This window comes from Phyllobates terribilis, unplaced genomic scaffold (genome assembly GCF_046119375.1).
Source record: "Phyllobates terribilis strain yellow unplaced genomic scaffold, ASM4611937v1 Scaffold_9__5_contigs__length_417890890, whole genome shotgun sequence".
NCBI lineage: Eukaryota > Metazoa > Chordata > Amphibia > Anura > Dendrobatidae > Phyllobates > Phyllobates terribilis.
The window spans coordinates 235,790,034-235,816,794 of record NW_027362769.1 but is presented as its reverse complement, the minus strand read 5'-3'; positions in this window follow the sequence as shown (position 1 = coordinate 235,816,794).

The window sequence follows — 26,761 nt, the reverse complement described above, 5'->3', positions numbered from 1 at the left end:
ATTCGGAGTCAGGTGGTGGCACAAGAGGAGGTGGAGGAAGTAGAGGAGGAGGAGTTGTATGCGGAAGGGCTAACATCTGCAAGGTCCAGACGGTCGGCAGCACCAAGGCGGCAGGCATGTGAGGGTGGGGGAGATGATTTTACCAGGGCGCATGGTAGCAGCCAAACTAGTGAGGAAGGTGCAGGAGCCCAGGAAGAAGTGGAGGACGAACTGATGGAAGACTCATCAGATGAGGGAGACCTTGATCACATTTCTGTTGTGCGAGGTTGGGGGGAGAGGACAGAGGAAGGAAGCATGATTGCTACCTCGCCACCAACACAACAGGGACTTGGTGCTCCTGGATGCGCAACACACATGAGTGCCTTCTTGCTGCACTACCTGCAACATGACCCTCGAATTGTGAGAATTAGAAATAATCCTGACTACTGGGTTGCCACACTGTTAGATCCCCGGTACAAAAGTAAATTTGCAGAAATTATTCCTGCCATAGAAAGGGATGCACGCATGCAGGAGTATCAGCAGAGACTGTTGCAGAATCTTACATGTGCTTTTCCACAAAATACCAGTGGTGCACGTAGTGAATCTCACAGTTCCAACTTGCCAACCGTGGGACCGTCAAGTGTTCAGCACTCAAACCGTAACAGAACCACAGTATCTGCTGGTAACATCAATTTTGCGGAATCATTTCACCACTTTTTTAGCCCATCCTTTGCAAGGCCACAGGAGACAAGAAGTCTGACACATAGTCAACGCCTAGAGACGATGGTACAGGAGTATCTCCAAGTAAACATTGAAGCCACGACTGTGTCACTGGACCCTTGCTCTTTTTGGGCTTCCAATCTGGATAAATGGCCGGAGCTAGCCACTTACGCCTTGGAGATCTTGTCATGCCCCGCAGCCAGCGTTCTGTCTGAACGTGTGTTCAGCGCTGCTGGTGGTGTGCTGACAGATAAGCGCACGCGGCTCTCCACTGATAATGTAGACAGACTCACGTTCATAAAGATGAACAAATCATGGATCCGAAACGACTTTTCTACCCCTGTGTCATCCTGGGGAGAGTAAAAGCTTGATGATTGGTTAAAATCACCCTACCAAACGTTTTAAGCTTTCAAATTACTAATCATGTTTATCTGTATCTTGACTGGAAAATAATTTGGGCTTTGTAGCAGTGTGCAGCACTGATCCTATTAGGCCATCTATAATAAGCTTCACCAGATTTAAAATTAAAAATAATTTTTAGCTGCATCTAGCCCGGAAAATAATTTTGGGGCTCCGAGATGCGCAAGACACATAAGTGCCTTCTTGCTGCACTACCTGCAGCATGACCCTCATATTGTCAGAATTCGAAGTAATCATGACTACTGGGTTGCCACACTCTTAGATCCCCCAAACTTTTCGATCAACCTTTTCATTTTAATAAAGACCAAAAAAATGGTCATTTTTGAAATTATAAGCATTAGCAGGTTGTTAGAAACTGAAATCAAACAGTTTTCAACTCAAAACTTTATTCTAGGTGATGTTACATTTTCACATAGGACCCCTTGTTCGAAAGGAGCTTCTGAACTCTCTCGTCCATTGAATTTGTCAGGTTTTGGATGGTTTCTGCTTCAATTGTTTTGCATGAGGACAGAATACCCTCCCAGAGCTGTTGCTTAGATGTGAACTGCCTCCCGCCATCATAGACACTCCTTTTAATGATGCTCCAAAGGTTCTGAATGGGGTAGAGGTCAGGGGAGCATGGGGGTCACACCATAAGTTTGTCCCCTTTTATGCCCATATCAGCCAGAGATGCAGATGTTTTATGTGCAGCATGAGATGGTGCATTATCATGCAGAAAAATGATCTTGCTGTGAAATACACGGTTCTTCTTCTTGAACCATGGCAGGAAGTGCTGTTTGAGAAAATCCACATACATTATGGAGTTCATCTTTAGCGCCTTCAGGGATCCTAAAGGGGCCGACAATCTCTCTCCCCATGATTCCAGCCCAAAACATTACTCCACCTCCTCCTTGTTGGCGCTGTAGCCGTGTTTGCGTGGGGTGTCCATCAACCAGCCATCCTCCACTCCATTCATCTGGACCATCGAGCGCTGCACGGCACTCATCCGTGAACAAAACAGTTTTGAAATCAGTCTTCATGTAATGTTTGGCCCACTGGAGCCGTTTCTGCTTGTGTGAAGTGGATAGAGGAGGTCGACAGGATGGCATATGCACAGCTGCAAACCTCTGAAGGACCCTGCATCTTGTTGTTCGGGGGACGTTTGAGGCACAAGCAGCTTCAAAAACTTGTCTGCTGCTATGACAAGGCTTTTTTGCCGCTGCTGTTTCAACCTGACGTAATTGCCTGTAGGAAAGAGTCCTCAATTTGCCCTTATCAGCACGCACACGTGTGTACTGTGAATCAGCTACATACTTCTTGATTGCCAAGACACTTCATCCTGATCATCGCACAATGTTGATTGTAGTCATGCCTTGACCTAAACACTCCACAATTTGTTGCTTCTCAGCAGCCGACACATCCTTTTTCTTTCCCATTTTGGCAGAAAATGTAGGCTGCTTAATAATGTGAGAGAGCCTTCTTAAGTAGTCTTGCCTTTCATTGGACACACCTGCCAAACTAATTAGCACAGGTGTCTGCAATTGCTTACAGTGATATAAAGAGCCCTGACACACATCACCATCAATGAGTTTAACTGACAAACAAACAAATTCTTCCCTTATCACTCCTAAACACTTTTTGCATAATAATTTGGAACACAGTGTACATGTGCTTTTCCACAAAACACCAGTGGTTCACGTAGTGAATCTTACAGTTCTAACTTGCCAACCGTGGTCTGTATGGAATTGTTCAATAAAGGGCCCAAAATTAAGATAACATAGATGGGAGAGGTCTCTATGAATAGGAATTCCTAAGTATTTGATACCCTGTGAGGGCCAGGCAAAGGGAAAGTTGGACTGGATGGAATCCTATATGGATTTAGTGAGGGAGACATCGAGGGCCTCAGACTTCGCTGCATTGATTTTAAAATTTTACCATGTAACAAAGTGATCTATTTCAGCCATAACAGCAGGGATGGATATATGTGATTGAGTGATATATACTAGGACATCATCAGCAAATAGAGAGCACTTGTACTCGGTGCCTCCCACCTCAATCCACCTAATATTGGGGTTATGGCGAATTGATGAGAGCAGGTGCTCCGTCACTAGGATGTATAAGAGAGGGGACAGAGGACATCCCTGCCTTGTCCCATTGGTGATTGTGAAAGGTGATGAAAATGTTCTGACGCACCCCCTGGGCCTTGGGACACCCGGAGCCGGACCCTTTTTGGTGGATGCTGGTGGTTGTAGTCTTCGTCGCGGCGATCCAGTTCCGTGGCTCAGGGCGGTCAAACCAGTGGCGGAACTATTTATGTGGTTTTGATGTTTAAATGTCCGACTACGCCACCCGTGGATTGCGGTCAGAGTGAACCGCCGCTACAGGGCAGACCGCTAAGGCTGGTGTTGTGGGTGCAGCAGAGCGTAGCATAACTCCCCACGGGAGGAGTATAGCCTCAGGGCAGTGTATGCGGAGGATGGGGGTGATGGTGCAGGGCAGCAGCAGTAACGACACGGAGTCAGTGATGCAGTTCAGGGCCTTTACTCACAGTTCTTATTATCCAGACCACGTCTGCAGGTAACGGCTGCCCACGTCGTACTGTGCTCACCAGGTGAGGGGCTCAGACAACTCCCAGATAACTTTGGAGCGCTTCACAGGACCCCCTTTGTGTGTCCTTTGTCTGGCCTTTCTTACCAACACTTCTGTCCGGCTGCCTCGGGCCTCCTCTTGGTAAACTTGGCGCCAGTTTCCCTGACCCTATGTGGTGCCTTCCTAGCGGGTGGAGCAAGGGGCTGCACCACATAAAATGTCAGAGCCTCCGGTTTCTAGCTGAGGGTCGTTTCCTGCCTCCACTAGTTCGGGGACCGGTCTCCCCCTTTGGCCTGACCCCTCCACGCAGGTGGATTCGGGCGTGCGGTGGCGACTCGCCCGTCCGCACCCCTGGGATCCCTTCATTCCTCGTTCCTGGAGCCTTCTCCGCTCCTCTTCCTTCCTTCTCCCTCTTGCAGGCCTGGGCCTCTGTTACTAGGCCCGCCTCCGGAGCAGAGCTCATGCAGAGCCCCTGCTCCCTGCCACTTCTGCTCAGACTTCTCTGCACTGAACTAAGATGGTGCCCACCTTTTATACTCCCTTCTCAATGCACCCAGGAACTGCTTCCTCCCTGCTCCTGCACTGCAGGGTTCCCCTTCCTCAGTGTTCCCTCCCCCCACTCCAGCCAGGGACAGGGACTGTCGTGCCCATCTCAGGGGCATATTGGTCGCCCTGCCCCACGGCAATGTGGTGTAATGCATGCAGGTGTCGGGTCCTGATCCACACTCCATCCTTATCTGAGAGTGAGATATCACACCTCTGGGTGAGGTGCAATACGTCTGTAGCAACCGAGCCCTCGGTGCTACAGTTCCATTTATCTTCAGCCTAGGTGACGTATTGTGATACAGGGCCGTGATTTTGGCTATAAAAGTGTCCCCTAGACCCCTACCCCAAGCTTTTTAAGAGAATCATATATGGCGTGCCAGGAGACTCTATGGAATGCTTTCTCAGCATCCAACGAGATTATCTACTTACAAATTTTTAACTGCATCTAGCCCAGGAAATACTTTGTGCCTAGTAGCAGTGTCTGCTAGTCAGCGGATTATCCCGGCTGTTAAGCAAGTTACACCACCTGTAGTTTGGACACTTAATTTTTTCAAAGGAAATGCTTCGGGACCACGGGATACTTAGTGAAGAGCATCAGGAGGCACCCCAAGGCATAGGGGCTGGGACTGGCACTAGGATGCCTTGCGGTGCACAGCCGAGCTCGATCCTTATAAAAGCTTTTTAACTGCAGCAGCTTTAGTGGACGCTACTGGAGCTGGAATTACGCGGCTGCTGGCATGAGACTTGCCCTCCAACAGATCCTTGTAAATGGATTTAAAGTGTATTCATTCAAATTAGAGGGACAATTTAAATTAAAAAGCTTAGAGCTGCCTCCACCACAGGGGGGCTCTCTCGACCCACCAGCGGACAGGCACCAGTATTGGGAGAGGGGGGCTGGCCGTCAGGGTTCACCGCGGCTCTGGCACAAACCCGGCGACACGGAGGTGGCACGGGCAGGAGCGGACTGGCCGTCTCGGCTTCTCACTTTTTGGATTTTAGAAGGGCATGACATGCCTATATCTGTGTCTCCCCCTCCTTTTACTCCTCCACCTCTTTTCTTTTCGCATGACTATATGTACTTGTCACTTTTCCATGTGTTACTTGTGTCTTCTGAGCAGTTTGTCAGCTTTTGGACACCTTTGAAGGTGTTTTCTATGTGTTTCTATGTGTTTTTGTTTGCCTGCCATTGGTTTTAATGGTGTTCGAAGGTGTTCGACGAACAGTTCGACGAACAGTTCGGCGAACACACGGGTGTTCGACGAACCGAACCGAACTCGAACACTACGGGGGTGGCTCAACACTACTCAACACCAGCTGGTGTTACCACCTCCAAAGAAAATGATGACCTGCCAATCACGCTGGCTGTTGCGGGTAAAGAGGTGGCAGGTCTGCGCCCCAAAACAGGTGTGACTGCTGTCCCCCCAGTCACAGAGGATGAAGAGGCCGCGGATGCACAAGATATGGCAGACGGTGGTTGGCCCGGCCGGCTAGGCCGCATTGTAGCACACTGAGCTTCCCACTGCAACTTATGCTTCATGTCCATGTGCCGGTTCATGCATGAAGTACTCAAACTATGTATTTTTTGGCCTCTACTTAGCTTTTGCTGACAAATGTTACAGATAACACGAGTTGGGTCATCTTTATCGATCTGAAAAAATGCCCAGGCTATGCAAGGCTTAGCACCCATGCGACCTGAAGAGCCACCACGACTTGTGGTGAGAGGCAGAGTTGTGTTTGAGGATGCAGTTGTTGACGTGCTTCCAGTACTACGTCTCTGTCCAGGAAGGCGCAACCTGACCTCATCATCACTAGCATCTTCCTCCACCTCCTCTGCTGACCTCATCTCTTGGCTGACTGTGGGTTTACAGTAAGTGGGATCTCCGACCTCATCATCATCACCCTGTGCGTTATCACACCCGTCGTCCACAGAGCCAACCTGTTCCTGCCCTGACAAAAAACTAAAGTTGTCGCTCCAATCAGGTATTTGAGTCTTATCATCATCTTCCTCATTGTCTCCACCAACAGGAGTTACAGTTTGGGAATGAGGGTCTACATTATGGTCAGAACCTTCTGCGTCTGGTCCTGGATCCGACTCATAAAGATTCTGGGCATCAGTGCAGATCATTTCCTCGTCTGGATTCACAGAAGCGCTGGAGTCGACCTCTGATTCCCAGGCTATAGTATGAGTAAACAGCTCTGCAGACTCAACCATCTGTTCTACCTCATACTCAGACGGGCAGCTGGAGATTTGGGAGCTGTGAGGAAGCAAGTGCGATTTGGGTGACACCTTTGAGGACTGGAGTATTTGTGATGTTGAAGTTGATGTGGAGGAGAGCCCACTTAAAGGAGCACTTGATATCCGTTGAAGCACCTGCTGTTTTTGTGCCTCATCTGGAATTTGTAGTGATTGGCGTGGCCGTAAGAAAGGGATCTTATCACATTGTCCGCTAAAAGAAGTAGACATTTTAGTTTGGCTGGAAGATGGTCTTTCTTCTGCAGATGTTACTGTTGCTTTAACACCTACCCCACGGACACAACCTTTTTTCCCCTTCCCAACACGCCTATTCCCCTTTCCACCAGCAGCAGGCCTTTTTCCACTCATTTTGGTGGTTAACTAATTCACAACTCTGGAGTTGTTTGCACAAAAAAACAATGGATGGTAACCGAGCAGAGCTGAGTGGCCAAACTGTGGTATTAGGCCAAAACTATTGGCTGGGTTAGATGCAGAAAAAAATTATTTTGAATTTGCAACCTGATGGAGGTCAGTATAGATGGACTAATAGAGAAAGTCCGACACACTACTAGAAGGCCAAATATTTTTTCAGAGATAGATGCAGAAAAAAATATATTCAGTTTGCAACCTGATGGAGGTCAGTATAGATGGACTAATAGAACAAGTCCCACACACTGCTAGAAGCCCAAATATTTTTTCAGAGGTACTGTAGATGCAGATAAAAATTAGTTTTAATTTGCAACCTGATGGAGGTCAGTATAGATGGACTAATAGAGAAAGTCCGACACGCTACTAGAAGGCCAAATATTTTTTCAGAGGTAGATGCAGAAAAAAATACATTCAGTTTGCAACCTGATGGAGGTCAGTATAGATGGACTAATAGAACAAGTCCCACACACTGCTAGAAGCCCAAATATTTTTTCAGAGGTACTGTAGATGCAGATAAAAATTAGTTTTAATTTGCAACCTGATGGAGGTCAGTATAGATGGACTAATAGAGAAAGTCCGACACACTACTAGAAGGCCAAATATTTTTTCAGAGGTAGATGCAGAAAAAAATATATTCAGTTTGCAACCTGATGGAGGTCAGTATAGATGGACTAATACAACAAGTCCCGCACACAGCTAGAAGCCCAAATATTTTTTCAGAGGTACTGTAGATGCAGATAAAAATTATTTTTAATTTGCAACCTGATGGAGGTCAGTATAGATGGACTAATAGAGAAAGTCCGACACACTACTAGAAGGCCAAATATTTTTTCAGAGGTAGATGCAGAAAAAAATATATTCAGTTTGCAACCTGATGGAGGTCAGCATAGATGGACTAATACAACAAGTCCCACACACAGCTAGAAGCCCAAATATTTTTTCAGAGGTACTGTAGATGCAGATAAAAATTAGTTTTAATTTGCAACCTGATGGAGGTCAGTATAGATGGACTAATAGAGAAAATCCGACACACTACTAGAAGGCCAAATATTTTTTCAGAGGTAGATGCAGAAAAAAATATATTCAGTTTGCAACCTGATGGAGGTCATTATAGATGGATTAATAGAACAAGACCCACACACAGCTAGAAGCCCAATATTTTTTCAGAGGTAGATGCAGAAAAAAATATATTCAGTTTGCAACCTGATGGAGGTCAGTATAGATGGACTAATACAACAAGTCCCGCACACAGCTAGAAGCCCAAATATTTTTTCAGAGGTACTGTAGATGCAGATAAAAATTATTTTTAATTTGCAACCTGATGGAGGTCAGTATAGATGGACTAATAGAGAAAGTCCGACACACTACTAGAAGGCCAAATATTTTTTCAGAGGTAGATGCAGAAAAAAATATATTCAGTTTGCAACCTGATGGAGGTCAGTATAGATGGACTAATAGAACAAGTCCCACACACTGCTAGAAGCCCAAATATTTTTTCAGAGGTACTGTAGATGCAGATAAAAATTAGTTTTAATTTGCAACCTGATGGAGGTCAGTATAGATGGACTAATAGAGAAAGTCTGACACGCTACTAGAAGGCCAAATATTTTTTCAGAGGTAGATGCAGAAAAAAATATATTCAGTTTGCAACCTGATGGAGGTCAGTATAGATGGACTAATAGAACAAGTCCCACAAACTGCTAGAAGCCCAAATATTTTTTCAGAGGTACTGTAGATGCAGATAAAAATTAGTTTTAATTTGCAACCTGATGGAGGTCAGTATAGATGGACTAATAGAGAAAGTCCGACACACTACTAGAAGGCCAAATATTTTTTCAGAGGTAGATGCAGAAAAAAATATATTCAGTTTGCAACCTGATGGAGGTCAGTATAGATGGACTAATACAACAAGTCCCGCACACAGCTAGAAGCCCAAATATTTTTTCAGAGGTACTGTAGATGCAGATAAAAATTATTTTTAATTTGCAACCTGATGGAGGTCAGTATAGATGGACTAATAGAGAAAGTCCGACACACTACTAGAAGGCCAAATATTTTTTCAGAGGTAGATGCAGAAAAAAATATATTCAGTTTGCAACCTGATGGAGGTCAGTATAGATGGACTAATACAACAAGTCCCACACACAGCTAGAAGCCCAAATATTTTTTCAGAGGTACTGTAGATGCAGATAAAAATTAGTTTTAATTTGCAACCTGATGGAGGTCAGTATAGATGGACTAATAGAGAAAGTCCGACACACTACTAGAAGGCCAAATATTTTTTCAGAGCTAGATGCAGAAAAAAATTATATTCAGTTTGCAACCTGATGGAGGTCAGTATAGATGGATTAATAGAACAAGACCCACACACAGCTAGAAGCCCAATATTTTTTCAGAGTTAGATGCAGAAAAAAATATATTCAGTTTGCAACCTGATGGAGGTCAGTATAGATGGACTAATAGAACAAGTCCCACACACTGCTAGAAGCCCAAATATTTTTTCAGAGGTACTGTAGATGCAGATAAAAATTAGTTTTAATTTGCAACCTGATGGAGGTCAGTATAGATGGACTAATAGAGAAAGTCCGACACACTACTAGAAGGCCAAATATTTTTTCAGAGGTAGATGCAGAAAAAAATATATTCAGTTTGCAACCTGATGGAGGTCAGTATAGATGGACTAATACAACAAGGCCCTGCACACAGCTAGAAGCCCAAATATTTTTTCAGAGGTACTGTAGATGCAGATAAAAATGATTTTTAATTTGCAACCTGATGGAGGTCAGTATAGATGGACTAATAGAGAAAGTCCGACACACTACTAGAAGGCCAAATATTTTTTCAGAGGTAGATGCAGAAAAAAATATATTCAGTTTGCAACCTGATGGAGGTCAGTATAGATGGACTAATAGAACAAGTCCCACACACTGCTAGAAGCCCAAATATTTTTTCAGAGGTACTGTAGATGCAGATAAAAATTAGTTTTAATTTGCAACCTGATGGAGGTCAGTATAGATGGACTAATAGAGAAAGTCTGACACGCTACTAGAAGGCCAAATATTTTTTCAGAGGTAGATGCAGAAAAAAATATATTCAGTTTGCAACCTGATGGAGGTCAGTATAGATGGACTAATAGAACAAGTTCCACAAACTGCTAGAAGCCCAAATATTTTTTCAGAGGTACTGTAGATGCAGATAAAAATTAGTTTTAATTTGCAACCTGATGGAGGTCAGTATAGATGGACTAATAGAGAAAGTCCGACACACTACTAGAAGGCCAAATATTTTTTCAGAGGTAGATGCAGAAAAAAATATATTCAGTTTGCAACCTGATGGAGGTCAGTATAGATGGACTAATACAACAAGTCCCGCACACAGCTAGAAGCCCAAATATTTTTTCAGAGGTACTGTAGATGCAGATAAAAATTATTTTTAATTTGCAACCTGATGGAGGTCAGTATAGATGGACTAATAGAGAAAGTCCGACACACTACTAGAAGGCCAAATATTTTTTCAGAGGTAGATGCAGAAAAAAATATATTCAGTTTGCAACCTGATGGAGGTCAGTATAGATGGACTAATACAACAAGTCCCACACACAGCTAGAAGCCCAAATATTTTTTCAGAGGTACTGTAGATGCAGATAAAAATTAGTTTTAATTTGCAACCTGATGGAGGTCAGTATAGATGGACTAATAGAGAAAGTCCGACACACTACTAGAAGGCCAAATATTTTTTCAGAGCTAGATGCAGAAAAAAATTATATTCAGTTTGCAACCTGATGGAGGTCAGTATAGATGGATTAATAGAACAAGACCCACACACAGCTAGAAGCCCAATATTTTTTCAGAGTTAGATGCAGAAAAAAATATATTCAGTTTGCAACCTGATGGAGGTCAGTATAGATGGACTAATAGAACAAGTCCCACACACTGCTAGAAGCCCAAATATTTTTTCAGAGGTACTGTAGATGCAGATAAAAATTAGTTTTAATTTGCAACCTGATGGAGGTCAGTATAGATGGACTAATAGAATGATGCTATGCCCAAAAGATTTACTTCACTAGGTGCAGTAAAAAAATTGGTATTCTATACACAGGTGGTATATCTTGCAACACAGATAGGCTACTCCACTGACTAACACACTCTGCAATAGGCCAAAAAGGATTAGCTTTGCTAGATTCAGCCAAATGCTGTGAAAAAATCTTGCACAGCACTGGCACAGACCTGCCAGGCAAAAACTGATAGGAACTCATGTAACCTAGTCCTGAAAAGGACTCCAATTACAATTAGTCTTTACTCCCACAACCTATCTATTTAAGAGCACAGACCTCCCTGATAAAAGTCGTAGGAAATGCTGTAACCTAGTCCTTAAAAGGACTGCAATCACAACTATTCCCTACTCCCAAGCTATCTGTATATTTGTGCGAAAATTGGCTTGAAATTAACAAGGTATAGCGCACACAGCAACAGCGGTGCCATCTAACACGCAGCTGCAGCAGTGAGAAAATGGTGGCGACGGGGAAAATGGCTTGGTCTTATAGGGCAAGGACATGTGACATACACTGCCAATGACACATGCCCTTGCTTGTGTGAAAAAAAGCACTTCGCTCCGTGTGTGCGCTGCTGATAGGCTGACAGATTGCACCTCCCCACTGTAAATGCGGGAAAGAGAAAAAAAAATGGAGATCTTCATTGTTCCTGCAGAGATCCATCCCCTGCCCCTCCCCCCACCCTGCTATACACTCAAACTGCGTATTAACATTAATTTTCATCATTACTGAGAAAAAATCCAGTTATGATTTTGGTGCACGAACAGTTATCGAACATAACCTCGAACAGCCGAATTTTTCTCAAATTGTTCGTGTTCGCCGAACGGCTCGAACACCGCCCAAAACAGCTCGAATTTGAGATTGGCGAACAGTTCGAGTAGAACAACGCTCATCTCTAATTAAAACCATCTTGTTAAGCTACTGTGACCTCCACATCTCTTCAAAGGGGCATTAAAAGCATCTTCTTAAGCCACTCTGAACTCCACAGCTCTTCCAAGGGGCATTGAAATGTTGTTTTTCATTACCTCTAACCTCCACAACTCTTCCAACGGGCATTGCATTTCTTCCTAATTTTAGTCAGCTTTTGCTTTTCAATGCAAAGGCAAAAACTAAGGGAGACCCACTCTCCAATAATGGGTAGAAGGTTTTTAGTATGCTGTAATCCACATCTGTTTCAAGGGGCATTGCAGTTCCTCATAATTTTTGGAAAGCCTTCCATTCACTGCTTAGGCCTACAGTGTACTGGAGACCCAGTTGCTTTAAATGGAAAAAATCGTTTAGTTAAGGCCCTCTGACCTCTATGTCATTTGCAAGGGGCATTGGAGTGCTTAGAAATTTTTGGTAGGCATTGCACTCACTGTATACCCTACAACTGTGTAGCCGAACAGCTCCTTTTGTTACAGAAACATATCCTAAAAGACATATGTAGTTGACTGGCCTGATATTGATGTGAATGGTCCCTGTTCCTCCTGCTCTTTCTCCTTTGCCACCACCTCATCCATCATTTATCACCTGAATCTTTGTTTTAACGGGAGTCATAGAAATGGGATAGTAGCAGGAAAGCATCCAGCAATCCTCGGAGGAGGTAGGATATGCGCCAAAACGCTGACCACCTCAGGCCTAGCCGCTACTACATACATGCGCTTGCATTCCAAGAAAACAAGCAGATGCTAACTTCTATCATCATCATCATGCTCCTCACCTTGGCACTCTCAACTCCCCTGATGGAGAAGCCAGGGCCCACCGGAGGAGCCTGGTTCTCTGGTGGGCTCGTCCAGTGCTTCCCTAAAGCAGTTTGGGTTAAGAAAAGTGTGTGGGGGGAAGTTGACAGGAGAAATAGGGGTGGCTGGGGACTGTTTATGGACACCTGGCTGCCCCCAGTCGGCTGGTGACCGTGTGTGGACACCCGGCCGTGGGGCGGCTGGGGACCGAGTATGGACACCCGGCCGCCCCTTGGCGGCTGGGGACCGAGTGTGGACACCTGGCCGCCAGGCAGCTGGAGACTGAGCATGGATACCAGGCCGCCAACGCAGCCATGACATGGTGGCCAGATTCCGCCTCCACATGCCTAAAAGGCCCAATTTCAAGTGCAAGCAAGCAGTATGGTATTGCAGCCTGGGGGTGGGTGGGTGGCAGGCTGCATACTTGTGCTTGCATTGCAAGGAATGGGAGAGGTAGGATTGAACACTGCCCTGGGAAAAGGACTTGAACGGGGATAGTTGCAAGTCTGCAACGACAGGTGCAGGGTGGGAGGCATCTTCGCATGTACCATGAACAGGGGTTTGCATGCACACACTACAGCGGAATGTGTCCTTCCCACTAAATGCACTGGGGAGGGCACAGGTAATGTATTGGTATGCGCACTTAATCTTATGTATAAGGCACACCGGGATTAATAGGGGCGGCTGGGGAGCGAGTATGGATACCTCGCTGCCGAAGCAGCCATGAGGTAGTGGCCAGCTTCGGCCTCCTCCAAACTAAAAGGCCACATTTCAAGTGCAAGCTAGCAGTATGGTATTGAAGCCTGGGGGTGGGTGGGTGTTAGACTGCACACTTACGCTTGCATTCCAAGAAAACAAAGCATCTGCTAACTTCTATCATCATCATCATGCTCCTCACCTTGGCACTCTCAACTCTCCTGATGGAGAAGCCAGAGCCTACCAGAGGAGTCTGGTTCTCTGGTGGGCTCGTCCAATGCTGCCCTAAAGCAGGCCGGGCTAAGAAAAGTGTGTGGGAAGGTGACCGGAGAAATAGGGCTGGCTGGGGACTGTTTATGGACACCCGGCCGCCCCCAGGAGGCTAGGGACCGTGTGTGGACACCCTGCCGCGGTGCGGCTGGGGACCGAGTATGGACACCCGGCCGCCCCCTGGCGGCTGGGGACCGAGCGTGGACACCTGGCCGCCAGGCGACTTTGGACTGAGTATGGATACCTTGCTGCCGAAGCAGCCAAGAGGCAGTGGCCAGCTTCGGCCTTCTCCAAACTAAATGGCCCCATTTCAAGTGCAAGCTAGCAGTATGGTATTGCAGCCTGGGGTTGGGTGGGTGGCAGGCTGAACACTTACTCTTGCATTCCAAGAAAACAAAGCAGATGCTAACTTCTATCATCATCATCATGCTCCTCATCTTGGCACTCTCAACTCCACTGATGGAGAAGCCAGGTCCGACCGGAGGAGTCTGGTTCTCTGGTGGGCTGGTCCAATGCTGCCCTAAAGCAGGCCGGGCTAAGAAAAGTGTGTGGGGGGAAGTTGACAGGAGAAATAGGGCTGGCTGGGGACCGTTTATGGACACTCGGCATTCCCCAGGCGGCTGGGGACCGTGTGTGGACACCCAGCCGCGGGGCGGCTGGGGACTGAGTATGGATACCAGGCCGCCAATGCAGCCATGACATGGTGGCCAGATTCCGCCTCCACATGCCTAAAAGGCCCAATTTCAAGTGCAAGCAAGCAGTATGGTATTGCAGCCTGGGGGTGGGTGTGTGGCAGGCTGCATACTTGCGCTTGCATTGCAAGGAATGGGGGAGGTACAATTGAACACTGCTCTGGGAGAAGGACTTGCACGGGGATAGTTGCAAGTCTGCATCATCTGATGCGGCAAGGATGACTTCTGATGGGCACACTTTTAGTCAGTGACCTGGGTGTCAGAGATGCTTCCAGGGGTCTTCCCCATGCTGTTCCCATGTTTTTTCAGCACTGTATGCATGTGTCACACAGCACATGGCCCGATAAGGTTGTAAAATGTTAAAATGACATTTCCCGGTGAATGCATTTGTCACTGTTGAAAGCAATACAAAAGTGCAAAAACGCATAAAAAATGCTACTTGTGAACATAGCCCAAGGTGTGGAGGAGTATTTTTTTTTGTTATTTATTTTACCTTATACACAAGTCTTTACCCTGGAAAGGAACTTCCTTAACATATTTCACAGGAAAGCAGTTTCAGTTTTGTTTTTGAACGTTTTATTGTGATCCCTTAAAAGTGGCTTAATACCTCTGACCACGTTGTTGACAGCAGTGACCTGGGGGGCAGAAATGCTTCCTGGGGTGATCCCCATGCTGTCCCCATGTCATTTGAGCACTGTCACTATCGTTTTGGGCACTTGTTAGGCTTTCAAAAGACTGCCGGGGGTGCCGCCGCAAAAATGCTCGGGTCCCATAGACTAACATTGGACTCGTTGCTCGGGTCGAGCACCCGAGTATCACGGCAAGCTCGGTCCGAGCTTCGAGCACCCGAGCATTTTAGTGCTCGCTCAACACTATTTATATACTAAGAACTTTCATGTTATGCAGTCATTGCAGCTTGAACCTGTTCACACTATATGGAGGTGCTGATTAGTTTTTTTTTTTTTTAAAGATCGCACATTTATCCAGCACTCCACTGTGAGTGCTAACGCTATGGTTTCCATGTAAATCTCTGATGAAAATGATTCAGACGAAACCCCCAGGGGAAGTTTTTCTATAATGAGGCAGATGGGGAAAATCTAGCAGAGAAGAAAGCTGAAATAGCAGACACACATTGTGAGATTCTGGTTAGTAAGAAGGTGATATCAGGTCCAGAGAGGTAGATGTGTATCATCAGCATAGAGGTGATACTGAAAGCCATGAGACTCTACAAGCTGCCCCCGGCCTAAGGTGTAGATGGAGAATAGCAGGGGTCCGAGAACTGAATCTTGGGGGACACTGACACATAGGGGGTGAGAAGAGGAGGTGGTGTGTGAGTGGGAGACAAAGAATGTCCGGTTGGTTAGGTATGAAGAGATCCAAGATAGGGCCAAGTCAGTGATGCCAAGACAGCGGTACGCTTTGTTGATGAGGGCCAGAAAGAACATGTGCTCCAGTAGATGACAAGCGCTGCATCAAGTGGACTCTGCTCCTCTTTCTCTACCTTAACATCACAGACAGTACAGTCCTCAGAGGTCACACCCCAATTACCCTTGTTTTCCCCTGCGTCACAACTCTTCAATCGTCCAACTGACTGTGGGGAACCACAGATGGGAGAGTCTGCAGAGCTGTTCACACATTCTATTCCGAGGCATCAGTGGTCTGATCCAAAGTTTCACAGACTCAAAATGGGGATGCATCGATGCCCAAATTTTTTTTCAGTTGATCCGGGGCCAGATGAAGTAGGGTCCGACCAGAATCCAAACCCTCGTCACCAGACATTAACCCCTGGGGGTGGGCATGGATGGGTTGGAGAATGACACAAATACACACCAGAACATGGAGAACTAAACTAATAGACAACAGGGGTTGGAGAACTAAACTACTAAGCAGCTAAGTTTGGAGAATTAAATTACTACACACAAGGGGATGGAGAACTAAACCATTAGACACCTGAGTATCACTAGACAGCAAGTCTTGGAATCCCCAAGGCTTGCGGGACAAACCTCTGTGTCTAACATTTCCTCCAGTGCTTATGCCTCCTCCACCTCCTCTAGGGCCTCCACCTGCGCCGTCCACCTCTGCCTTAATGAGACACATATTCCAACAGTGCAGATAGAACCCTCCACCTGCGTACTGCGCAGCCAGGGCTCACTGCAATCAGGCAGTGTTTCAATTAATATGCCTTGGGTATCGCAGTCAAACTGATCAAGAGTTGTGGACAGTGTAGTGTGGCAGTGTTCACACTGTGCGATAATGCTCAGTGACCAAAGGAAATTTCAGCTTAAATTAAGGCCGTGTGCAATAACAGTGCAAACCTGGTGGTGGCCCTATGCTGGGGCAATCTCACACACGTGCCTTGCATGGATCGCATCCTCAACTGATGGTACAGCAATTTCTCCCGGGATGGATGCGCTGCTGCAGTAACCACGGGCTCTGTGTGCTCACTTAAAACTATAAAAAGAGCAGGATCTTTAGTATAAAAACCAGACTCGCCAATGTAATCTCTTAATCCTTGCAAGCTTCAACACAATGTTCACAAGGTAGACAACGAGCAAACTCCTTCATGATGATAGAGGCCACCATCTCCTTAGCTTTCTGGCACTTTTTTGTGGGAATGAGCTTTTCTCCAACCAGCCAGGAATATCCAGTGAATTGCACGCTATGGTTTGGTATTAGCACACAGTACCAGAAGCAAAGCCATCCACAATTTCCATATCTCAGGAATTTTATTTGGTAGACTGGCTGCCCAAATATTAGTTTCTCACAAAGGAGCTGAAGACACTGAGTGGCAGTAGGTGCAATCTTCTCCAGCATGACCTGTTTGTTACTGTTAGATATCAGAGGGAGAACAGAATTGGGCTTTGCCAAGGCACCAGATTGCATCTTAAGTCTTATAGACCCTGCCCTTGTGGGCTTACATTCTACAGGATGGTGGGAAAGGAGACATTAGGTTGTGGGGTTGCAGTAACTCCAGTAGTGTTGAGGTGGCAGCGAGGTAATGGCAGGCTGTAGGCTATCTTGAAGAGATGACTTTCAGGTTCCGTTTGAAGGATCTGAATGTGGTGGCTAATCGGAGGTGTTGAGGCACTGAATTCCAGAAGGTGGGGTATATTTGGGAGAAGTCTTGGAGGCAATTGGGTGAGAAACGAAAAAGTGTGGAGGAGAGAAGGAGGTCTTGGGAGGACCAGAGATTCCGTAAGGGAATATATCGGGAGATTAGTTCACAGTTGTACGGAGGAGAAAGGTTATGGATGGCTTTGTAGGTCAGTGTTAGTAATTTGAACTGGATACTCTGGGCAACTGGGAGCCAGTGAAGGGATTTTATAGATTGCAATCTTATAGATTGCTGGAGCCAGTCCACAGTAAAAAAGCAGCCATAAAGTGTCTGGAAACCTTCACAAAGACATTTCTTAGCAAGGGCTGCTTCTCGGCAGGGTTGGGCAGGTCCACCAGAGAACCAGAGACTCCTCCAGAGGGCCCTGGCTTCTCCTTCAGGAGAGTTTAATGCAAACCTTGCAGGTCGTGATGATGATAAAGACCACCATCTCCTTAACTTGCTACTGGTACTTTTCTGTGGGAATGAGCTTGTCTCCAACCATGCCATAGTATTATCAGTGCACCCAGTAACAGAAGCGAAGCCATCCACAATTTCCACAAATTCCTTCAGGAATTTTATTTAGTAGACTGAGTGTTTGCCAAAATATTAGTTTCTCACAAAGGAGCTGAAGATACTGAGTGGCAGTAGGTGCTAGTTTCTCCAGCATGTTAGATATCAGAGGAAGAACAGAGAAGGCAGCACGGTGGCTCAGTGGTTAGCACAGCAGCCTTGCAGTGCTGGGGTCCTGGGTTCAAATACCACCAAGGACAACATTTTCAAGAAGTTTTTGTGGCACCCTGCTGTTCACAGGTACTACAGGACCCAAAAGGGTGCATGGATGGACTTCTCCACAAGAGGCCCTCATTACAAACAAACACCTCCACCCTTCAAACCTCAAACCACCAGAGGGAGCCTGTTAGGGATATATATATATGGAGGGTGGAGTTAGGCAGTTCATTTGAGTCTGTGAGTTTTAGTCAGAGAGTGTGCTGCCACTGAGAGCAGTGAAGACGCAGAACGTCTTCTGCTGTATTGAGGGCCCCGAGTGAGGCCGGAGGCAAGGAGGGAAGGAGAGGCGAGAAGAGTGGAGGGGGCAGAGAAGCATCATAGGCTCACCCCAAGACATGAACCGGACACCGGGTCCGCGCCTACAGGGCCCTTTATACCAAGTAGGGATCACCGGCATACCAGGAGGACTACACGTCCCTGGTCAACCTGAAGCTAAACCCTTGACAGGACTAGGAACCACGGAGGCCCCGGCGTCCAGGGATAGTGGTTGCCAGAAAAAGGTCCTACTACCAAGCGACAGGTGAAGGAACAGCATGACACAGAAGCTAGGCCCAGTTGCAGGCTGGCAAAGAGCTTAGAGAGAGGGAGACATGGACCAGGAGGCCTTATACCCGCTCACTGGGGAGAAGTCCTGAAGTCCTTCCTACCGAGTACCCTGGACCGTACCTGACATCCGCACCAGTAAAGGTACTGAAGTGAATCTCCTGTCTCTGTCAATTACTCCTGCTGCACCATCTCTCCTGCACTGCAAGCCCCAGCATCACCACCATTTTCACCTACACTGGCCCGGGGGCCCGCTCCACCTGTGGGGAGCAGAAACATCCCAGCTGCCATCCCATCACCCCCCGGAGGTCTGCAGCAGCGCCGGTAACCATTACCGGAAACCACAGGTGGCGTCATGAGACAAACTGTATACTAAAACCCCTTTTTAAAGAGAGACCCAGAGTATGGGCCCAGGAGCCAACTGCCGTGACCTCCTAACAAAGTAAAAGGCCCGGGTACCGAGTCCCCTATATTCCCCCTGGGTGACACATTTATATGTTCTCCCCGTGTTTGCGGGGGTTTCCCCCAGGTTCTCCAATTTCCTCCTGAGTAAAAAAGTAGCCATACAGTGTCCGGGAGCCTTCACACAGACTTTTCTTAGCCAGGGCTGCTTCTCAGCAGTGTTGGATGGGCCCCCCAGAGAACCGGAGACTCCTCTGGCGGGCCCTGGCTTCTACTTCAGGAGAGTTCGTAGTGCAAACCTTGCAGCTGCTATGGGGCTCTTGAGCAGGGGAGAACTGTGGTCGCTCAGTGTCAAATCCTCTGGTGGGCCCAATGTCCTTCAGTCTGACACTGCTTCTTGGTGATAGTTGTATTTCAACTCAGCCCTATTCTTTAGCTCGGTGAAAGGACTGGCATAGAAGGAAAAAGTATGTACTCCAGCTGTCATTTCTCCCAGGAAAGTCCTCTAATGCAGCATGTTCCATAAGCATTGACAGCCTGTCCAGCATCAGCTCACACTTCTTGGTGGTGCTTTGACATACAAAGATCTTTGTTTATGCCTTGAATTTCATGACTACAGAGTTGGGCAATGGCCTGTTCTGCAATGCATTTTGAGAAATAACGTGCAAAAGCAAAATCATGGTTTAGGCCACTGAAGGTCATCATTAAGCAAAACTCATACAGCTTTCCCACAGACTGAAAGAGGGGTATCAAGACTTCCATTGTAGCCAAGACTTCCCTGTCCTCACCAAGAGGATGGCTGTCCATGCTCTCCTCCTCCTCATTATCACCAAATAAACATTCAGATAAGATGAGGCTGGGCTATGTAGCATCAACCTGTATACTTCCTTGCTCCACCTGCAATTCCTCCTCTTTAATTATGAGCAGTGAGCGTTTCAGTAGACAGAGAAGCGGGATGGTGATGCTAATTATGGCATCATTGCTGCTCACCATCTTGGTGGAGTCCTCAAAGTTTTGGAGGATGGCACAGATTTCAGACATCCATGTCCACTCCTCAGCTCTTACAGTTATATGAAAAAGTTTGGGCACCCCTATTAATCTTAAGCTTAATGTTTTATAAAAATTGGTGTTTTTGCAACAGCTATTTCAGTTTGATATATGTAGTAACTGTTGGACACAGTAATGTTTCTGCCTTGAAATGAGGTTTATTGTACTAACAGAAAATGTGCAATCTGCATTCAAACAAAATTTGACAGGTGCATAAGTATGGGCACCTCACCAGAAAAGTGACATTAATATTTAGTAGATCCTCCTTTTGCAAAAATAACAGCCTCTAGTCGCTTCCTGTAGCTTTTAATGATTTCCTGGATCCTGGATGAAGGTATTTTTGACCATTCCTCTTTACTAAACAATTCCAGTTCAGTTAAGTTTGATGGTCGCCGAGCATGGACAGCCCTCTTCAAATGATCCCACAGATGTTCAATGATATTCAGGTCTGGGGACTGGGATGGCCATTCCAGAACATTGTAATTGTTCCTCTGCATGAATGCCTGAGTAGATTTGGAGTGGTGTTTTGGATCATTGTCTTGCTGAAAGATCCATCCCCTGCGTAACTTCAACTTTATCACTGATTCTTGAACATTATTGTCAAGAATCTGCTGATACTCAGTGGAATCCATGTGTCCCTCAACTTTAACAAGATTCTCGGTGCCGGCATTGGCCACACAGCCCCAAAGCATGATGGAACCTCCACCAAATTTTACTGTGGGCAGCAAGTGTTTTTCTTTGAATGCTGCATGCATAACGCCTTTTTGTATGACCAAACAACTCAATATTGGTTTTAGCAGTCCACAGGACCTTCTTCCAAAAGGAAATTGGCTTCTCCAAATGTGCTTTTGCATACCTCAGCCGACTCTTTGTTTTCAGATCATTTGACAGTTGTTTTGAGGAGCCCGTGATGCCACTCTTCAGAGGAGATTCAAACAGGAGAACAACTTGCAAGTGGCCACTTTAAGTAGCTTTTCTCATGATTGCATACATGAAGTTCAAAGCTCAATGAGGTTACAAAACCAAAAAAAGTGCTTTAGTAAGTCAGTAAAAAATAGGTAGGAGTATTTAAAACAAGAAAATGATAAGGGTGCCCATACTTATGCACCTGTCAAATTTTGTTTGAATGCAGATTGCACATTTTCTGTTAGTACAATAAACCTCATTTCAAGGCAGAAACATTACTGTGTCCAACAGTTATTACATATTTCAAACTGAAATAACTGTTGCAAAAACACCAATTTTAAGAAAACATTAAGCCTAAGATTAATAGGGGTGCCCAAACTTTTTCATATAACTGTAACATTAGTAACAGAAGAAAGAATTTTTTTTGTGTGGATGAGGCCTGTATAGCATAGCAGATTTGCTCCAAACTATTTCAAACTGAGATGTCCCCTGCTGTATATTGTTAGTAACAGAAGACAGTAATTTTTTAGTGTGGGTGACGCCTATATAACATAAGAGATACAGTTGTGCTCAAAAGTTTACATACCCCAGCAGAATTTTTCCTTTCTTGGCCTTGTTTCAGATAATATGAATGATAGCAAAAAAACTTTTTCTCCACTCATGGTTATCCCCTGCTGTATAGCGTTAGTAACAGAAGAAAGTATTTTTTTAGCGTGGATGATACCTGTATAACATAGAATATATGCTCCAAGATATTTCAAACTCAGATCTAGCCTACTGTATCATGTTAGTCACAGAAAACAAGATTTTTTTTTTACTCTGCATAAGCTCTGCATGCAGCTGAAATTCACCGTCACAAAATGTCAAGGTGACATATCATAGAATCATAGAATCATAGAATGGTAGAGTTGGAAGGGACCTCCTGGGTCATCTGGTCCAACCCCCTGCTCAAAGCAGGATTCACTAAATCATCTCAGACAGATGTCTGTCCAGCCTCTGTTTGAAGACGTCCATTGAAGGGGAACTCACCACCTCTCGTGGCAGCCTGTTCCACTCATTAATCACCCTAACTGTCAAAAAGTTTTTTCTAATATCTAATCTGTGTCTCCTCCCATTTAGTTTCATCCCATTGCTTCTAGTCTTTCCTTGTGCAAATGAGAATAAAGATGATCCTTCTACCATGTGACAGCCCTTGACATATTTGTAGACAGCTATTAAGTCTCCTCTCAGTCTTCTCTTTTGCAAGCTAAACATTCCCAAATCCTGCAACCGTTCCTCATAGGACATGGTTTGCAGACCAGTCACCATTCTGGTCGCTCTTCTCTGAACTTGCTCCAGTTTGTCTATGTCTTTTTTAAAATGTGGTGCCCAAAACTGTACACAGTATTCCAGATGAGGTCTGACCAAAGAGGAGTAAAGACCGATAATGACTTCACGTGATCTAGACTGTATGCTTCTGTTAATACATCCCAGAATTGTATTTGCCTTTTTTGCTGCTGCATCACACTGTTGACTCATGTTCAGTCTATGATCTATTAGTATACCTAAGTCTTTTTCACATGTACTGTTGCTTAGCTCTATTCCTCCCATTCTGTATATGCTTTTTTCATTTTTATTGCCCAGATGTAGTACTTTGCATTTTTCCCTGTTAAAAACCATTCTGTTGGTTGCTGCCCACTGCTCCAGTTTATTTAGGTCTTTTTGAATCCTCTCTCTCTCTTCTCTAGTATTAGCTATCCCTCCTAGCTTTGTGTCATCAGCAAATTTAATCAGCTTACCCTCAATTCCTTCATCTAAATCATTGATAAAGATGTTGAACAATACAGGTCCCAGGACGGAGCCCTGTGGTACCCCACTTGAGACATTCATCCAGCTGGATGTGAAGCCATTTACAACCACCCTTTGAGTCCGATCACTAAGCCAGTTATGAATCCACCTAACAGTTGCCTGGTCCATTGCATACTTGGTCATTTTTTCAATAAGGATGGTGTGAGATACTTTGTCAAATGCTTTGCTGAAGTCAAGATATACTATATCTACAGCATTTCCCTGATCCACCCAGTCAGTGATTCTGTCATAGAAGGAAATTAAGTTAGTCTGACATGACTTGTTAGTTACAAACCCATGCTGACTCTGGTTAATCACTTCATTCTTATCCATGTACTTACATACATGTTGTTTAATAATTTGTTCAAAGATCTTTCCTGGTATAGAAGTCAGACTCACCGGCCTATAGTTCCCTGGGTCCACCTTCTTCCCCTTTTTGAAGATAGGAACAACATTTGCTCTTCTCCAGTCTTCTGGGACTTCTCCTGTTCTCCAAGAATTTTCAAAGATTATGGAGAGTGGTTCTAAAATTTCTTCTACGATCTCCTTCAGTACTCTGGGGTGTAATTCATCTGGACCTGGAGACTTGAACTCATTTATGTTAGCTAAATATTCCCTCACAATCTTTCGGTTTACAGATAACTTGGATTCCTCTATTCCTTTAAAAGGACAGTGAAGATCAGTTGATGTTACATTTTCTTTCTGAGAGAAAACAGATGCAAAATAGGAATTAAAAAGTTCGGCCTTCTCAACATCCTCTCTTACCATTTCTCCATTTTCATCCTGTAAAAATCCTATAGCATCTTTGACTTTTCTTTTACTTTTGACATACCCCCAAAATCCTTTTTTATTGCTTTTGACATCTCTTGCAAGCCTTAATTCATTGTCAGCTTTAGCTAACCTGATACGTGCCCTACAGGATCTGCAGACTGCATTATAATCTTCTTTAGATATGCCTCCCTCTTTCCATTTAATAAACATTTCTTTCTTTCTTTTTAGCATGTGTTTAAGTTCTGTGTTCATCCATCCTGGTTTCCTTAAATGCTTCCCATTCTTCCTACTTTTCGGGATTGTTAACGATTGTGCTTTGAGAATCTCATTTTTAAAAATTTCCCATCCTTCCTGGACATTTTTGTCCTTAAGGACATCCAGCCATTGGATCCCTCCTATTCTCTTTCTGAGTCTCTTAAAATCTGCCTTTCTAAAATCTAACCTTGAAGTTTGAGTCTTCACATGTCTTCCTCCTCTAGTTATCCAAAATTGACGTACTGTATCACATTTGTCACAAAAAAAATATTTTTTTGCTCTTGTTAGCAACAGAAGAAAAATAGTTTGTTAACTCAGTCTACACACAGCATAATTTCACCGCCACAAAAGGACAAGGTGGCTTATAGCAGACTGTATCATGTTTGTCACAGAAAAAAGTATTTTTTGTACTCTGGCTAGCAACAGAAAAAATAGTTTTTTTACTCTAAAAATAGCTGAATTTCAATGCCACAAAAGGACTAGGTGACTTATAGCAGACTGTATCACGTTTATGACAGAAAAAATATTTTTTGCACTCTGGCTAGAAACAGAAAAAATAGATTTTTTTACTCTGAAAACAGCTGAATTTAAACACCACAAAAGGACTAGGTGGCTCATGCAGACTTTATCTCATTTGTGACAAAAAAAATCTATTTTTTGTACTCTGGCTAGCAACAGAAAAAATAGATTTTTTTACTGTGCTTACAGCTGAATTTCACTCTCAAAAATGACAAGGTGGGCTACTATAGCTTGCGCTATTATTTTAGCAAATGAAAAAAAATATTTTTGTACTCTGCACTCAGGAGCTCTGCATATAGCTGTATTTCAACCCCACAAAATGAAAAGGTGGACTAGTAGGGCTTGCTTGCTTGCTGTATTACATTAGCAAGTGAAAAAATAGATTTTTTAAGAGATACTCCTGCATGGAGCACAATAGAAGCAATGCACAACAGATTTCTATGATATGGGTCCTGCGGTCTTTGTCTGGACCTCAGAAATAGCACAAGAAAAAAAAATCTGCTGGAAGTTTGATTTCACAGACACAAAGGACACTAGTTATCTAAGCTATCTGACTTAGAAGCAACTGCCTCTCTATCTAGCTAAAATCTCTCAGTATAGAGGAGCAGGGTCCAGCAGCAGCGTCTGTGACCAGTTACATGCATTTTATGGCGCTCACAGAACATGGCTGCTCTTTATAGAGAGAGGACATGTGATTTCAGCTGCCAATGGCACAAGCCCTTGTGTCTGGGCAGTGTGGATGCTTCCTGCGCTCTGACTGGCTAACCGCGATTTGCACACATACAGTTAGAAAAAAAAATTAGAAGCACAGCGCTGCTCTCAGCTTCTGTCTGCTCTCCCCCCAGCTCCTCCCCTCATCAAACCCATCCCCCCACTCATCATGCACAAGCAGTATGCTAGGCAAATTGTTAAAAATATTTTAGTTGCACCGCAATAATTTTCCTGCATTTTTTCGCCGAATGTTACCGATTTTTGCTGATTTTAAGAAAAAATGCTCGCGTTTCCGATCACAAATCTGAATGTGCCATATTCGTGTCGAATTTAACATTTGAGATTGGATTTTGAACATATTTGCTCATCACTATTCTAGAGTTCTTAGCTCATAAAGTGAGACTGGTCAGAATTAAACATTTCGGCCTGATCAGGAGGGTGAAAATAGGCTTCGAGGCGAAGGGGTTAAAGGTAGAAATGATTGTTCTTCTTCTTGGTATGACAAAACTGGCATTTTAACAGGCATTTTAACTTTTTGATCCTGCTTTATCAGAACCGGCATTGGTCTTGATGAGGGGACGAGGTGGAGTCAGATGCTCATGATTCATGAAGAGGTGAATGTCCCTTCATAATTAGTGTTGAGCGAGCGCTAAAATGCTCGGGTGATCGAAGCTTGGGCCGAGCTCACCGTGATACTCTCGTGCTCGACCCGAGCAATGAGCCCAATGTTAGTCTATGGGACACCCGAGCATTTTTGAAGCGGCACCCCCGGCAGTCTGTAGAAAGCCTAAAAAGTGCCCAAAATGATAGTGACAGTGCTCAAATGACATATGGACAACATGGGCATCGCCCCAGGAAGCATTTCTGACCCCAAGGTCACTGCTGTCAACAACGTGGTCAGAGGTATTAAGCCACTTTTACGGGCTCACAATAAAACGTTCAAAAACGAAACTGAAACTGTTTTCCTGTGAAATATGTTAAGGAACATCCTTTCCAGGATAAAGACTTGTGTATAAGGTTAAATAAATAACCAAAAACAAAAATACTCCTCCACACCGTGGGCTATATTCACAAGTATTATTTTTTATGCGTTTTTGCACTTTTTTATTGCTTTCAACTGTGACAAATGCATTCACCGGGAAAAGTCATTTTAACATTTTACAACCTTATATGGCCATGTGCTGTGTGACACATGCATGCGGTGCAGAATAGACATGGGAACAGCATGGGGAAGACCCCTGGAAGCATCTCTGACATCGAGGTCACTGCCTAAAAGTGTGCCCATCAGAAGTGAGCCTTGCCGCATCAAAAGATGCACACTTGCAACTATCCCTGTGCAAGTCCTTGTCCCAGGGCAGTGTTCAATTGTACCTCCCCCATTCCTTGCAATGCAAGCGCAAATATGCAGCCAACTACCAACCCACCCGCAGCCTGCAATACTATACTGCTAGATTACACTAAATTGGGCCTTTCAGTTTGAAGGAGGCCGAAGCTGGCCACTACCTCATGGCTTCTTCGGCAGCGAGGTCTCCATACTAAGTCCCCAGCTGCTACTATTTGTGCCGGTAA